Below are 15,769 nucleotides of genomic sequence, written 5' to 3'. Positions count from 1 at the left end.
AATGTCTATTGATTCAATTGATACACAGCCTCCATCAATATATTTCCTTTATTGGTCTCTTGCTGTAGTAGATCTCAACATTATGACCTAAGGATCACATCCTCATTATAAGCCTCCTCCCTGGCACCTAGCATTGGTCTTTGCCATAAAGGCATCAAACTATTATTTGTGAAAACACTCATGACCCTTGGGAGAAGGGGTGAAAGGGCTACTCATTAGCTAGCCATCTGAAGTCAGGGTCAAACAGGGGACTATGGTCCAGAGAAAGACTCAATGTGCACTTCCCAACCCTTATTGTTTTCATTTTTAAGGGGGACACCCTGTGGTAATTTCAGAAGAGCAAAACAGTCTTATTCGTCCGCCCCCAGTTCCTCCTACACACCAGTGCATTCGTGTACATCGAAACTCTCTGAACTTTACCTTTTCAGACTGGGTAAGTTCCCTTCTGCTCAGAAACCTGAGAAAACTCCCCCAGTTCCTTAAAAAAAAAAAAAAAAAAAACCCAGAGATTTCTGTACTCATATCCTGCTACATTTTTCTCATTCTCTAAATTTTTCAAACAGGGTTGACCTGTGTGCTGTTAGTAAGCCACAAGATAGTGAAAGGAAAACAGAAGGAGAAAAAACAACTTGAACCTGCAGGAGAGGATGCTGGATGCTGGGGAGAAAGCCCCAGCTGAAGGCTCTGAAAGGCTGACATATTCCCTGGATGTAATTGATTGTTTATGGCTCAGCTTCTCTGGAACTCCATTTCTTTCTCTATAAAATTGTTGGACAAAGCAGGAAGAATGGGCCAAAGGAGGGAACTGGGTTCATATTCCAGCCATGTTCTTTGCTACCTTGATGATCTTTAATAATAATAATAATAATAATAATAGCTAGCAAGGCTCGCAAAGTTCTTTATAAATATAGTTTTATTTTATTCTCACAGCAATGGGAATTTGACCAGCCTTGGACTTCATGTGAAAGTCAGACACAGGCAAAAAAATGAAGTGATCCAGTAAATTAGCAGTTCCTTTGAACAAGCAAGAGACTTCCTTTAGCCAAAGGGGAACAACAAAATAAAGCAACTTGACTCAGTCAATGAGGGGAGAAAGGAACCTTCTGAGCTCATTACAGGGAGGAGAAAGAAGGTACCTTCTGTCTTCTAGCTTCCACTTATTTCTTCAGCTCCAGGAGACTCAGAACTCTGAAAGTATCATTGGATGCATTCCTACAAACAGCCACCTTTCCCACTGTTTGCCACTGGGTCTATGGTTCTCTGGAGTTCGCTCGGGAGATGTAGGACTTGGTCAAAGCACACTGTGTATACCACTTTTCTCCATAACTCCAACATTTTATAAAGAAGAAATCAGATTAAAACAAACATCAAGGGGTCAAAGATTAAGAGTTATCAGGGTAATCATGAAAATAATGTGGTCCTTGTTAAGAAATAGAATGGTGGATCAATAGATTAGATGCACAAGACACAATGCTAAGTGACCATGGTCATTGATTGACAAACCCAAAGACATCAGCTTTGGGAGGAAAAAAACCTCACTACTTAACAAAAAGTGCTAGAAAACTCAAAAGTAGTATGGCAGAAATTAGGTATAGACCAATGGATAGTTTGAGTTATATTAAATTTTAAAAGTTTTAAACAAACAAAACCAATGCAACCATGGTTATAAGAAAAGCAGAAATCTGGGACAATTTTTACAGTAAATATCTCTAAAAAAGACTTCATTTCTTTTATAGAGAGAGTTGATTCAAATTTATACTGTAAGTCATTCCCTAATTGATAAATATTAAAGGATTTGAACAATTTTCAGAAGAAGAAATCAAAGCTATCTATAGTCATATTTTAAAAAAAAGGTTCTAAATCATTATTGATTAAAAACATTCAAATTAAAGCAATTTTGGGTACCACCTCACACCCATCAGATTGACCAATATGACAAAAAAGAAAAAAATGATAAAAGTTGGAGGGGATGAGGGAAAAGTAATACATCAATACACTGTTGGTAGAGTTGTAAACTGATCCAACCATTCTGGAGCATAATTTGGAACTATGCAAAGGGCTATAAAACTGATTCAACAATGTCACAAAAAGGGAAAGGATCTAATTGTACAAAAATATTTATAACAGCTCTTTTTCTAGTGGCAAAGAACTAAGAAAATGTCCATCAATTGGGGAATGGCTAAACAAGCTAATACTATTAGGCTATAAGAAATGATGAGCAGGATGAGTTCAGAAAAACTTGGAAAGACTTAACTAACTGATACAAAATGAAATGAGCAAAACCAGGAGAATATTGTACACCATAACAACAATGTTATGATTTATAATGTATATATAATGTATATGTGTAAAATGTATAATGATCGATTGTGAGTAATTTAGCTATTCTCAGCGATACAATGATCCAAGACAATTTCAAAAAACATGATGAAAAAAACCTATTCAATTCCAGAGAAAATAACTGATGAATCCCCCCTCCCTTTGGGCTTGTGTCTTCTTTCACAATATGACTAATAAGGTAATATATTTTGCATGATTGAACATGTGTAAACTATATCAAGTTGCTTACCATCTCAAGGACAGAGGAAGTGAGGGAGAAATTTAGAAACTCAAAAAAAATTAAAGAATATTAAAAATTATCATTATGTAACTGGGAGAAAAATTTTAGAGAAGAGCTAGAAAGGGACTTTGAGATGATCAGATCTAATCCCCTTCCTTGCTTGACTTGGAGAGGGAGACCCATTAGGAGACTATTGAAATAATCTAGGTGAGAAGTAATGAGGATCTGAATTAAGGACCTGAACTCATTTTACAGATAATTGGAGTACTTTGCCTTGGCAGCCAGACTGTAATGGATGGAATGCTATAGCTGGAGCCAGGAAAATCTAAATTCAAATCCTTTTATTAGATGTGTGACCATAGGCAATCACTTAACTTCTCTCATATTCAGTTTCCTCATCTGTAAAATGGAGATAACAATAGCACCTACCTTCCAAAGTTATTGTGCATTTTGGATGTAATAATAAGCATTTTATAAGTCTTAAAGCATTATTCATTATTATTATTATATTTTTGTCAAGATCACACAGATCATAATTTTGCAAGTGAAAAAGGCAGCAATTTAAATCAGGTCTTTTCACTTTCTTTCCTCTGTAACAATCTGATTTTCTTCATAAGGTCCCACAGCTAGTAAATGGCAAAGCTAGAATTTGAACCTGGGTCCCCTGAACCACACTGTCATGATTCTAAACATGTACTTCCCCAGTGACCATGTCATGGGAATGGAAGAATAGAAAGATATAATCTTTATTCCCAAAGAGGAGACCATCCTCAAGTCATGTATATTAGGATTTTGAAGGTGAATGTACACTCAAGTCAGACTGCAAAATCCTTCCAATCTGGGCCCTTTGCAAATTCAGGGATTCATCAACCTGCAATAAAGTAAGCAGCTCAGCCACAGAATCATCCACGATGTGGCCCATTAAAAGGTTACAGGATCAGAGAATTATCAGTTTGGAGCTGGAGGAGACCTCAGAGGTGGTGAGGAATGAAGAAAGCCCTGGAAAGCTCAAAAGCCCAGATGGGGAAATTAGGTTGCCCTATCAGGGTAAGATCGGCAATAATGGCTCACTGGCTGGGAGTTTGAATCTTAATTTCCCAGGAATCTCTTCCCTCGACCCCAGCATAAATCACCACCAGTCTCCAGGTCCAAATTCCTGATCCTTTCTTGTAATAACGGAATCTGCTGGATGATCCCAGATGAGAACTCTATTTAAAATCCACCGTATTTTTTGAGGGAAAAGACAATCTATTTCCTCGGAGGGCCCAGGGGTACCCAATGGCACCCAAAGACCCAGTAGCCTGGCTTCCAAAATTTTTCTTAATTACCTTGCATTTTGTGACTATCTCCCTTCAGCAGAGCTGGCTTGCAAGTTCTATGTTTCCTTGTACTAGACTATTTTCTTCCCTTTCTTCCCTTCTTGATTCTACATTAAGAGAGTCTATCCAGTCCAACACTTTCATTTTACAGATGAGGTAATCAAAGCAGAGAGGAGACAATTCTATACCCTCTGATTCCAAAGCCACTGCTCTAGCCACTGGACCGTATTGCTTCGGAAGATAATAAAACTAGGATCATGAGCCATCAAAAGGAAATGAAGGAGTAAAGTCTGGGGGGAGAGCATGGAAAGGAGGCCCATGTCTTTCCTTTGGCAATATAATATACAGTAGGCACTTATTAAGTACCTACTGTATATTATATACTAAATACCAGAGGAGAAAGCCCAACAGCTTTGCTTTCATGACGAAATGCTTGTGAGTCCATATCAGAAATCTTTCCTGCTTGGTAGGACTGGCCAGGTCATCCCCCATGGCCTAGCTTTCCAAAGTTCCAAAGTTTTCTCCAAAATTAAGCAAAAATAAAACATTGGAGTTAAAATTATTTTTAAAAGAATATAAGATCATAGACTTAAGGCAGACAGGGACCCAACAAATCATCCAGACCAGGGCTTCTTAAATTTTTTTCTGCTCACAACCTGTTTTTACCTGAGAAATTTTTATGCAACCCGAGGGCATCTAGCTATATAAAATAGGTACACAAATCAAATATTTGTTGACAGTAAATCATCATTTTGTGACCTCCACATTTTGTTACCGAATCCCTGAGAATCCCAGAGAAGTGTAAGGTCTTACACAAAATTATCTAAGTGTTTAAGTGGCAGACCAGGATTCAAACAGAAATTTTGACCGAAGTGGTCCTTTCTTCCTGCTTTTTCATCTGTCAAGGGAATGGCAAGTTCTTAGCGAAGATAGTGTGATTTGCTGGATATCTTTTGACAGCCATTGATCTGACTTGCCATAGGTGGGTTGGAGATGAAATTATTCAAAAGCCTGGGAAGGTGAGCTCTGGGTGGGAGGAAAAGAGAAATGCCAAGGAGGGAGGGTGAAGCTCACATTAAATGTGGGTTAATAGTGAGGAAAGGCATGGAAGTTCAATGGTCTTCAGAGCATTCTATTCTGATATTTCTGTGAAGAGCAATCATGGTTAAGCTGGTCTGAGCTGGTGTGACATAGAGTCAGGAAGGAACTGTGTTTGAATCCCTCCTCAGACATGTATTAGTTGAGTGGCTCCTGAGAAGTCATTTAATCCCTCTAAGCCTCATGCTACCCATCCATAAAGTGGGGGTAATAATACTTGACTCACAGGGTTTTTATGGATCTAAAATGAAATATTATGTGCACTCTAGGAGAGTGCCCCTAGGTTTATGAGGAAGGGCACTTTGTAATTGCTCTTGCCATACCATTTTAATAAATGACTTTTACTAATTATGTCTTCTGTCTGAATGTTCATGGGTAACAATTAGGGGCTTGTGAACTACAGGTCAAGAAATGGGTACCATGAAACCTATGAGTAGCAACTACACTTTGGGGATGCAACCAGTGAATAAGAGTTTAAGTAAAAAAGCACCTGAGAGGAAATGCTACATACATAAATTGCCTTACAAACCTTAAAGTACTATAAAATTTATCACATCATATTTTGTAGAATGGTTTTATTTTCCCTTCTAAACTTCAAGGTCCCCAGGGAAAGGACTTTGACTATATTAGCTCTGGAATTCTCGGGTGTTTAATAAATGGTTTTTGGATAAATTAATATTGTTATACTATATCAATGCGCTATTTAGAAAACTCCTTCCCCAAGGCAGATGTTAAGTCTGCATGTATTAGGAAAATTATTTTGTTAGTTAGCTAAATAAATAAGAGAAGGAAAGAAATTCATAAGGCAGGCCTAACTATAGTCAGGAGACCTGAGTTCAAATCTTGCCTCCACAGTGAACAAAACCATTTGGTACTGGCTAAGAAAGAGAGTAGTGGATCAGTGGAATATTTTAGGTTCTTAAGACATAATAGTCAATGATTATAGTAATGTGTTTGATAAAAACTCACTATTTGACAAAAACTGCTGGGAAAACTGGAAAATAGAATAGTAGAAACTAGGCATAGATCAACATCTCAGTCTCTACCAAGATCAGGTCAAAATGGGTAAATGATTCTAGACATAAAGGGTGATATTATAAGAAAATTAAGAGAGCAAGAGATAGTTTACCTGTCAGATTTTTAGAGAAAGGAAGAATTTATGATAACCAAAAAATAGAGAACTTCATGAAATGCAAAATAGATAATTTTGATTACATTAAAGTTTTTGCATAACCAAACCAATGCAGCCAAGATTAGAAGGGAAGTAGAAAGCTGGGAAATAATTTTTACAGCCAGTGTTTGTTTTTGTAAAGGTCTCATTTCTAAAATTTAGAAAGATCTGAGTCAAGTTTATAAGAATACAAGTCATTCCCTGATTGATAAATGGTCAAAGGCTATGAACAGACAATTTTTCAGATGGAATTAAAGTCATCTATAGTCATATGAAAAAATGCTCTAAATAACTATTGATTAGAGAAATGCAAATTAAAACAACTCTGAGGTATACTTCACACTTCTCAGGTTGGCTAACTTGACGGGAAAAGACAATGATAAACATTAAAGGGCATGTGGGAAAACTGGGACACTAAAGCATTGTTGTGGGGGTACTGATCCAGTCGTTCTGGAGAGTAATCTGAAACTATGCCCAAAACACTATCAATCTGTGCATACCCTGTGATGCAATGTCCCTACTGGATCTGTACCACAAAGAGATCAAAAAAATATATTGGAAAAATAATATACAAATTAAAATTTAAAAAAATCTTGTCTTCAGATCTACCTTTCCAGATCTACCTCCAACATTGAGGGACCTTGGATAAATCATTTAACCTTTCTTCATCTATAAAACAAGAATGCTTTAGAGGTTTATTGTAAGAAAGTACTTTATGCTAAAAGTAGATATGTAATCTTTTCTGTTTAATTTAGTTTTTATTGTTGCTTTTAATAGGAGTTTTTTGAAGGAGAAAAACTGAAACTGAAAGATTTTAATGATTTTCTTGAGTTCATGCTGCCAATTGATGTCAGGGCCGATTCTAGGATCTTTGGAGGCCATTTCTTAAATGGCATCTTTTTTTAATGTGCATCTGGAGTAGAGATGTCTCATAAATCATCCAGCTTTAACCTAAGAGCCTTTCCCTCTTTTCCCTCATTAATCCTTCCCTGAGAAGGGTGGAGCTCTTCTGGAACAACATATCTTGAATTTAGCCTCAGAGGATTTAGGATTGGTTCAGTGTTCCCCCAGACCAACTAATGGGGCCGGCACCTTTTGGGGAGAACTCTGGCCTGAGAGGAAAACAAAAGAAAAGAGCCTTTTCAAGTGGTAGCGAGAAGATAATGGTGCTTCTAACATGCTGATTCTAAGAAAGAGAAGAATTTCTTATTTTAGATTGCTTTCTAGTTTTAATGCTAATAGTGTTATTGTTAATAGTTCTACCATTCCCCAACTGATGAACACCTCCTTATTTTCCATGGTTATATTTTGCAATTATTTTTTAGAGAACTGCTAATTCATATCTCTTGACTATTTATTCATTGGGAAATGCCCTGTGGTGTTAGACATTTGTATTGATTCTTTGTTATTTTGGCCTTTGTTTTCAAAGATCAATGACTTTGCAGGGTGATAACTTGACTCCAGGGTGAGTTGGATTTAAGTCAGGTAGAGTTACACAAAAGTCATCAAACTTACCTCTCTTGCAGAGTCAATAAAGTTCAGTGGGAGCACAGAAACCAGGACAACTGGTGATAAATGGAGTAGATGATCTTAGCATCCTCAATGTCTGACCAAACTCTAAGAGCTCCACACCAACTACTCCAGCTGCTTTCACAACTGCTGGACCAAGTTGTTCTCATCCTCATTCCATGCTTGGGATAGACATGCTCCTACTCACTGCGCAGGTTTCTGGCCTGTCAGTTACCCTCCACCTGGTTTTGCCCCTCTGCCAAAATCATGGCTGGGGCACATGTTCCAGCTTCTTGGAAAGTCAGGAAGACCCCCAAAGTGGATGAGTATTCCTGAAAAGAGTTTAGCAAGCCCTTACTCCAGAACTGCTAATCCTCCTTTAATACTCTCCCACTCCAGATCTCCAGTATATCTTAGATAAGTGTGATTTTATGAAGATTTCCCCTAATTGGCCACTTCCTTTTTTCATGCTAATATTTGATTTTGTTTCTTCAAAAGGTAATTTTTATAAATCAAAGATTTTCTATTTTCTCTTGTGGGATTGGCTCAATCTTTTCAATTCTCTCATTTGCCATACCTGTGAAAGGTATCTCTAGGTTAATTCCCTTCTAATTTTTTATCTTATTTTTTGATAGAGGTGACCTTCAAATATTCCAGTTACTATATTTTTTGAGTTTCCTGTGGTATATATGGTATAAGATGTTGGTCTAAACCCAATTTCTATAAAATTGCTTTCCATTTTCTTAAGCAAGAGTCTAATTCAGGTCTTTCTTGACTTCAGTTTTAGTAAATAAGTTATCCTGAGATAGGAATACAAAGCCCATTTTTCTTGAACCAAATATGCATCATAAAATCTATAAAGTTTTTTTTTTGTTTTTTTTTTTTTCCTCTCCCAACAAAGCTATTTCTATCTCTAACCAACTTTGTACCTCTGATTGGATCATGAGTCATCCTCTTTGATTTTCTCAGTTTAACAAAAGGACTAAGTTTAATGCTATCTCCTGTTGGATTAAATTTGTTTGTTCAAATGTTCATGATTCAGAAGCAGAACTTCCCAGATATTTAATATGTTAGGTTGTTTGTTTTTTTTAATTCTCCCTCTCCCAGCTCATGACCTCCACAGTTCTAGGATTTCCAGGATTATGTGATTCATAGTTTCCTGATGATAATATCTGATCCCCAATTCTTAAAAGTTGTACCTACCACTGCTTATTGTTTCTTTTCTTTTTTTCACCTATTCTGTAAATGTATTTTATTGATGCCTTTCAGTTTGTTACTATGGTCATTTCTAGAAAAAATTTCCTCTCCTCTTCCCTTTTCAAATTATATAAAGGAAAAAAAAAATCTGATGGAGTGGCAATCTCTGATAATGTTAAAAAATATTCCACTCTCGTGGTCTTCCCCTTTAAACTATGAAAACGGAGGTTTATTTTCTTCACCATCCATTCTCAGGGACCATCACTGGTCTTGCAGTCACTTTGGGTTTGGCTTCCATCAAGTGTTCTTCCTAGTTACATGCTTGCCATTATCTGTGTTGTCTTTATTTTTCTTCCCTTGAATCAGTTCATCCAGACTTCTCTGAACTGTTCATAGTCACCATTTTCTAAAGCCATCATTTCCTTTTGATTTTGTTTTATTGTTTCTTGGTGTCTCATGAAGTCATTAGCTTCCACTTGCCAAATTGTAATTTTTAAGGAAATAGTTTACTCAGAAAGCTTTTGTACCTCTTTTTTCCATTTGGGCAAATTTACTTTTTAAAATAGTTCTCTTCAGTGGATTTTTGTGTCTCCTTTTTAAAGTTGTTGACTTTTTTTCATAATTTTCTTGCATCACTCTCACTCTTTTCCCAATTTTCCTCTACCTCTTATTTGATTTTTAAAATTCTTTTTGAGCTTTTCCAGGAATTGTTGTTGAGTCTGTACCTGATTCACATTTTTCTTTAAGGTTTTCCTTGGAGCTGCTTTGTCATCATTGTCTCCTTCTGGATTTGTGTCTTGATTTTCCCTGTTACCATTGTAACTTATTATGGTCAGGTTCTTTTGTTGTCTTTATTGCGTGCTCATTTTCCCAGACTATTTCTTGATTTTTAATTTTAGGTTAACGTTGGGCTGTATTCCTGGGGCAGAGGAGACATCTGAAGCTTTGGCTTTTTCATGCTATTTTCAGTGCTGATACTAGAAGTCTGAAAGTTTTGGTGCTCCAAGGTGGTCTGATCTAAGGAGAGAGGCGGTCTTTGCTCTCCTGACTCTTTGCTCTGGTTCTTTACCTAGGAAGGGCACCTGTTCTCCTTTAGCTGCAAGTGCTAGTACTCTTCTTGGCCCTGGGACTCTGATCAGGTGTCTCCTTTTCCTGCAGTCCCAAGCACTAGTACTTCTTTTTGCCTTGTTCTGCTCAAAGTGGAGGTGAGAGATGCACTCCTTCCCAGCTGTTTCTGCTTTCCTTAAAAACAAGTTTTACTGAGAAACATGCACGTCTCATCACGGCTTCTTCGGCTTTCAAGCGAGTTGGTAACTGGTGTAGTTCCTGGCTCCTACAATGACACATACCAGCTATTTGGCACCAACAGGGGCTACTGGTCATCCCTGTCCAAATCTCTTGACAAAGGATTACAACCAACACTGTTAATGGAGCTCCATTTGTGATCCAATGGGACAGAAAGGTTCTGAAGAAAGAACAGGAAACTGTACAGGAAGTTATCCTGTTTCCACAGATTGCCTCCTGCAATGACCTCAGACTTCCCACAATTAAATGCAGAGCACCTTCAGACTCTTCAAATGTAATCTTCAGATAGGAGACTTCCCATTAGCTCCGTATAGAAGGTTTTTGTTTCAGTGTTCTAGCACCTACCAGCGTTTGCCTCCTCCAGCCCAGGCCTTTAAAATTCCACCGTCACCTCCATGAGCAGGGATGTGCTGGAGCCAGCTCTTGCCAGTTTTTGAGAATTGAAAGTTAGGTTTTCAGTGGAAGCATTTAACTGAATTTACAGCTAAAGCTATAAATGAGGGCTTCATTTATTGCTGAGTTGGTTGCTTCAACTTAATAAAGTGATGGGAAACCTATTATTTAATAATGCAGAATAAACTTAAAAGTATCCTGTGTACATTTTCCCCGACAGAACATTTGCCAGCATATCCCTGACCTAAAGAGGTCTTGGACATGGTCTAATTTCCTAGCACTTTCTACTGCTTAAAGACCACACCACGTGGTTCATAGAAACCTGAATTCCCAAAGCCCTTATCCTTATAGTGTATGGCAAGTTTTCCAGGAATCTAAAAAATATTCATTAATAGTTCTCCATTTGCAATTGTGGCTATATTGACAAGTACATGTTTCGGACGGCCACACAAGTAGCTTCAAACGCAGTGTCCCAGGGATGTCAACCATGAGTAGCTCCCTTGGAAGTTAGACTCTCCCACTTCGTCTCCAGCCTACTGCTGCATGCTCATTGTCTAACAGCTCCCTTCATACACTCTGATTTTCACCCAAACAGCCCTAACTTTGGCCTTCTGTCTCCTGGCTCTTACCTTATGGGTAAATGGTGGCTCAAGCCTGGAAAGCACCTGCATCATGTCTCAATCTTTCAGCATTTCTAGCTTCCTCCAGGACTCAGTGCTTGTGCAATCTTCCCTGGGAAATTTTCCTCCATCTCCTTAGAGATGAAGCCTCTTTGGAGGCAGGAAGACCAAAGTCTGAATCCTGTCCCGAGTCCTTACTCACTGTGTGATCCAGAATAAGTTCCTCAGAGCCCAATTTCCTCAGCTTCCCAACAGGGATAACACTACTAGCACCTACCCCACAGGACTGCTCTAAGGAGCCAAAGGAAAAATAAATAAAAGACTTTTCTTTGCTCTGGCTGTTCAGAAATGCACTTCTACCTGACTGAAGTCTTGCCTGATTCCCTCCATCCACAACTGCTCCCTTGTATCCTAAAACCTACTTTATATTTGTGTCACTTATATCCATGTGTGTACTTATTGTCCCCTCCATTAGAATATAAGCTCTTTTAAGTGTGACCCTGGGAGAAAACATTGGGCCCAGAGCCAAGACGACTAGCTGTGTGATCCTGGTCAAGTCACTTTATCCTCTTTGCCTCAGTTTCCTCATCTGTAAAATTCAATTTAAAATAGTAGTTAATACTAATACTACTATACTATTAATTATATTAATTTCTATAAAAATAGAGTGTTAAAATTATTGCTATAGCACATTTTCCCATATCAATAATAGTAAGCATTTCTATTTAGGAAACCAAGTCTACCCTATAGAGAACTGTGGTCCACAGAGGCAGAAAATTTCCCCCATGAGTCAGTACCAACCCAACGAACAGACCCTGTGATTCCACCTAATCAGCCCACAGGCTCTCACATCCCGTTCTGCTTTTCTGTGGTCTCCCTCAGCTGAGATGGTGGAGGACTGGGAACACTTCCCCTTCAGGAGCCCATGTCGGGCAAGTGTTCTGCCCAGATCCCCCTGCCCTAGTTAGTGTCATCTTGATATGAGGGACCGCAACCGTTTCCACTTTCCTCCCCACAGTCAATATGTAATCCAATTCAAACCAAGAAGCCGAGGAGGGTAGGGAGCACCTGCCAGAAACCGCAGCTCCTGGGGAGGCTAGAGCTGGCTCTCAGGAGCTCTGAGTCGTCATGGGTAAGGCTGACTGGGTTTCTGCACTAAGTTCAAGGTCACTAAGGTGACCCCCTAGGAGTGGGTAACCAGGTATTCCTGTCCATGTCTGAAATGGAATAAGTCAAAAGTTCCATGCCCATCAGTGTTAAGAACAGCCTCATGAGTAGCCCCAACACTTCCTGGAGACGCAGTCTTATAAAAAATAATTCAATCCAGTCAACACTTAAGCGCCTACAAAATATCAGGCTCTGTGCCAGGTGCTGGACAATTGTTTAGGATCGGATAGGAAGAGGGGCTGCATCTGTGGTTTCATTATTTGGGAACTCCAGGAAAAACCCTTCACTACTGCCAGTTAGCACCTGCTCTGCCACATATCCCTCTCAGAAAGTTGTCTAGGGTAGTGGGAGCTTAGGGAACTTGTCCAGGGCCATACAGCCATTACATCTAAGGGACATGATTTGAACCCGGGTCTCTCTGATACCATATTTCCTCTTGGATTCAATTTATCTACTTAGGACAAACTTTTTAAATGAATGCTGCTTAGGGATCTCACCCCATGCCTTTCAATGATCATTCTGCTAAAGATGGAAACTGGAAGCCAGTGGATCATCATGGGAAAATAAAACCAAACCCGAGGCTGAAATCTGAAGATCTGGACTCAAATTCCAGCTTTGCCATTTCCTTAAATTCACTCAGCCCGTTTCCTCACCTATAAACTGAGGCTTGGACTGGATAATCTCCAAGGTCCCTTCTGGCTGTAAATCCCATGATTCCAACACAGAAAGGCATAAAGTGATAGTTCATCTTCTGCTCCTGGCCATGCTACTGCTACCTCAAGAGCTGCCCATGTCACGGGCATTCCTTTGCCTTCTTTGCTCCTAGTCTATTGTTTGGATCAAACAAACTCGGGGCTCAAAATATTAAAAATTTCTGTGATCACAACAGTGTGGGTACGTATCTCCAGAGGTTTTATTGCCACTTACAGTCCATCCACATCTTCTCCTTCAGAGTTCATGCTCCAAGAAATCTTCCACAGAAGGGATCCATGCTACATGTTAGGAAAGGGAGTTTTCTCTAGAGCAAGATATGAGCCTAGAGCCCAGAGATTCCCATGGTTAGATTTCAGGGCATTTGGGATGGGAAAAAATTACATCTTTATTGTAATGTACTTCATTTTCTTTGTAATTTTATGTATTTTACTTTATAGGGCTAAAAATATTTTTGAGAAGGAATTCATTCCAATAGTAGAGATGTTTAAAAATATCATTTTTGAGAAGGGATTCATTATTAATGGAGATGAATGCCTTGCCCTGAATGATTTGCTCAAAATCTTTGTATAATAACAAAAAAATATTTTTGCCAAAAGGAAAACTATCCCCAATTTTGGGACTTCTAAGATAAATGTCTTCATCAGACGGTGACTGCTGGAACTCTATCTTTCCAGAAATCAGCAAGAGTCAGGATCACTAAACGTCTTTATTCTAGATCTTTACCTTCGCCTCCAACGCCAGGTCACGAGTGCAAGTGAGCGTGAGTTCCACCACCCAAGTTTCTCTTGCTCCTCCCACACAAGTCACTTCCCTCTCTTTGTCTCACCAATCAAGTCAGCACAGAACAGCTGGGGAGGGTCAACCTTAAACAAGTTAATAGGGAACCGTCCAATTGGCAATTAGTCTCACGTGCTTCATCATCCAAGTGCATTGCTCAGTTCTAGCCCTTTACATCTCCCGCTTTCTTTTGTTTTAGACCACAGGAGGTCGCGCCATCCCTGACCTTTCAGGGAGATGAGAACCCCAAAAAGGACGTGATCACGCCCCCCCTGACTTCTCAGGAGGGGAGATGAAAGCACTAAAAAGGAGATAATCACGCCCTCCCTGACATCTCAGGAAGGGAGATGAGAAGCACCAAAGAGAAGTGGGGATTTGCTAGCGGGTTTCTGGATTGAAGGGCCTTATTAGAGACAAGTATGCACAAACCCATCAGCATGGGAGTTATTACACAAGCACATAGCAATAACGCAGAGGCTATTAGTGGTGACTCTCCCCACAGTCAGTGCAGACTCGATGTGGTGTAACAAACAGGAATTGTACATGCAAATAGTGACATAACAAACAATATAAATCAACATGGTATTGTAAGAGATTTCCAGAAGTCCTAGAAGGAGGGTATGTAGACACCAGACACACATACCCCTTCTTCAGCAACCAAGAAATAGTCCAAAACCAATCTATTGTCCATTGCTTCACTGTTAGGGAATCCAATGATCCCCACAAGTTTTTGAAGTCCAGCAACAGTCTTATGATGCCTCAGAGAATCCAATGATTCCTGAGGACTTTCAGTCCTACAACAGTCTTATGATGCCTCAGAGAATCCAATGATTCCTGAGGACTTTCAGTCCTACAACAGTCTTATGATGCCTCAGAGAATCCAATGATTCCTGAGGACTTTCAGTCCTACAACAGTCTTATGATGCCTCAGAGAATCCAATGATTCCTGAGGACTTTCAGTCCTACAACAGTCTTATGATGCCTCAGAGAATCCAATGATTCCTGAGGACTTTCAGTCCTACAATAGTCTTATGATGCCTCAGAGAATCCAATGATTCCTGAGGACTTTCAGTCCTACAATAGTCTTATGATGTCTCAGAGAATCCAATGATTCCTGAGGATTTCAGTCCTACAATAGTCTTATGATGTCTCAGAGAATCCAATGATTTCTGAGGATTTTCAAGTCCAACAGTTTTTGATGTCCATGGGTCAAACACCATAACTGCCAGGTTCTTTCAGTGGTGGGCACAGTCAGCAACGGAACCACCCGATGTTTCTTGGGCCTTCTCCTTCGTTTCAAGGGTCTGCTCTGTCTCTCTCCGATGGACAAGGCGAATACGGCTCGTTGGCACCCATCTGATTCCTTCTCCATCTGTAGAGATACAAGCAAACCCTCTCCCCCAAGCAGTTAACCTATCTGGTCCCTTCCATTCACCACTTTCTGGATCTCTCCACATCACTTGGCGATTATCTAAAGACAGTGGAGCTGCTCGCACTGGACACTGCCCTTCTGGTGAGTTATAAAACCTGTCTGCTGGAGCCAGTGCATCTTTGTCAAAAATTAAAAAATTAATGGTATAGAGAACTAAATTTAGAAGTTCTCTAGGGTTACCCGTGGCTCCCCCTTTCTTTTGTTTTTGGAGGAGTGTCTTAATATCTCTGTTTCTTCTCTCTACTATTGCCTGCCCTTGAGGATTAAAGGGTATGCCCGTGGTGTGTAAAATCTTATACTGTGCACAAAAGTGTGTAAAATGTTTAGATGTATATGCAGGTCCATTGTCTGTTTTTATTGCTTGTGGCACGCCCATAATTGCAAATGCTTGTATAAGGAATTCAGTGACCACTCGGGCTGTCTCTTTTGCTGCTGGTATTGCAAATGTGAATCCTGAAAAGGTGTCTACCACGACATGGATAAAAGATAGACGACCAAAAGATTTAT

The sequence above is a fragment of the Sminthopsis crassicaudata genome, chromosome 6 (assembly GCF_048593235.1).
Source record: "Sminthopsis crassicaudata isolate SCR6 chromosome 6, ASM4859323v1, whole genome shotgun sequence".
NCBI classification, from domain to species: Eukaryota; Metazoa; Chordata; class Mammalia; order Dasyuromorphia; family Dasyuridae; genus Sminthopsis; species Sminthopsis crassicaudata.
Note: the sequence above shows the minus strand (reverse complement) of the source record.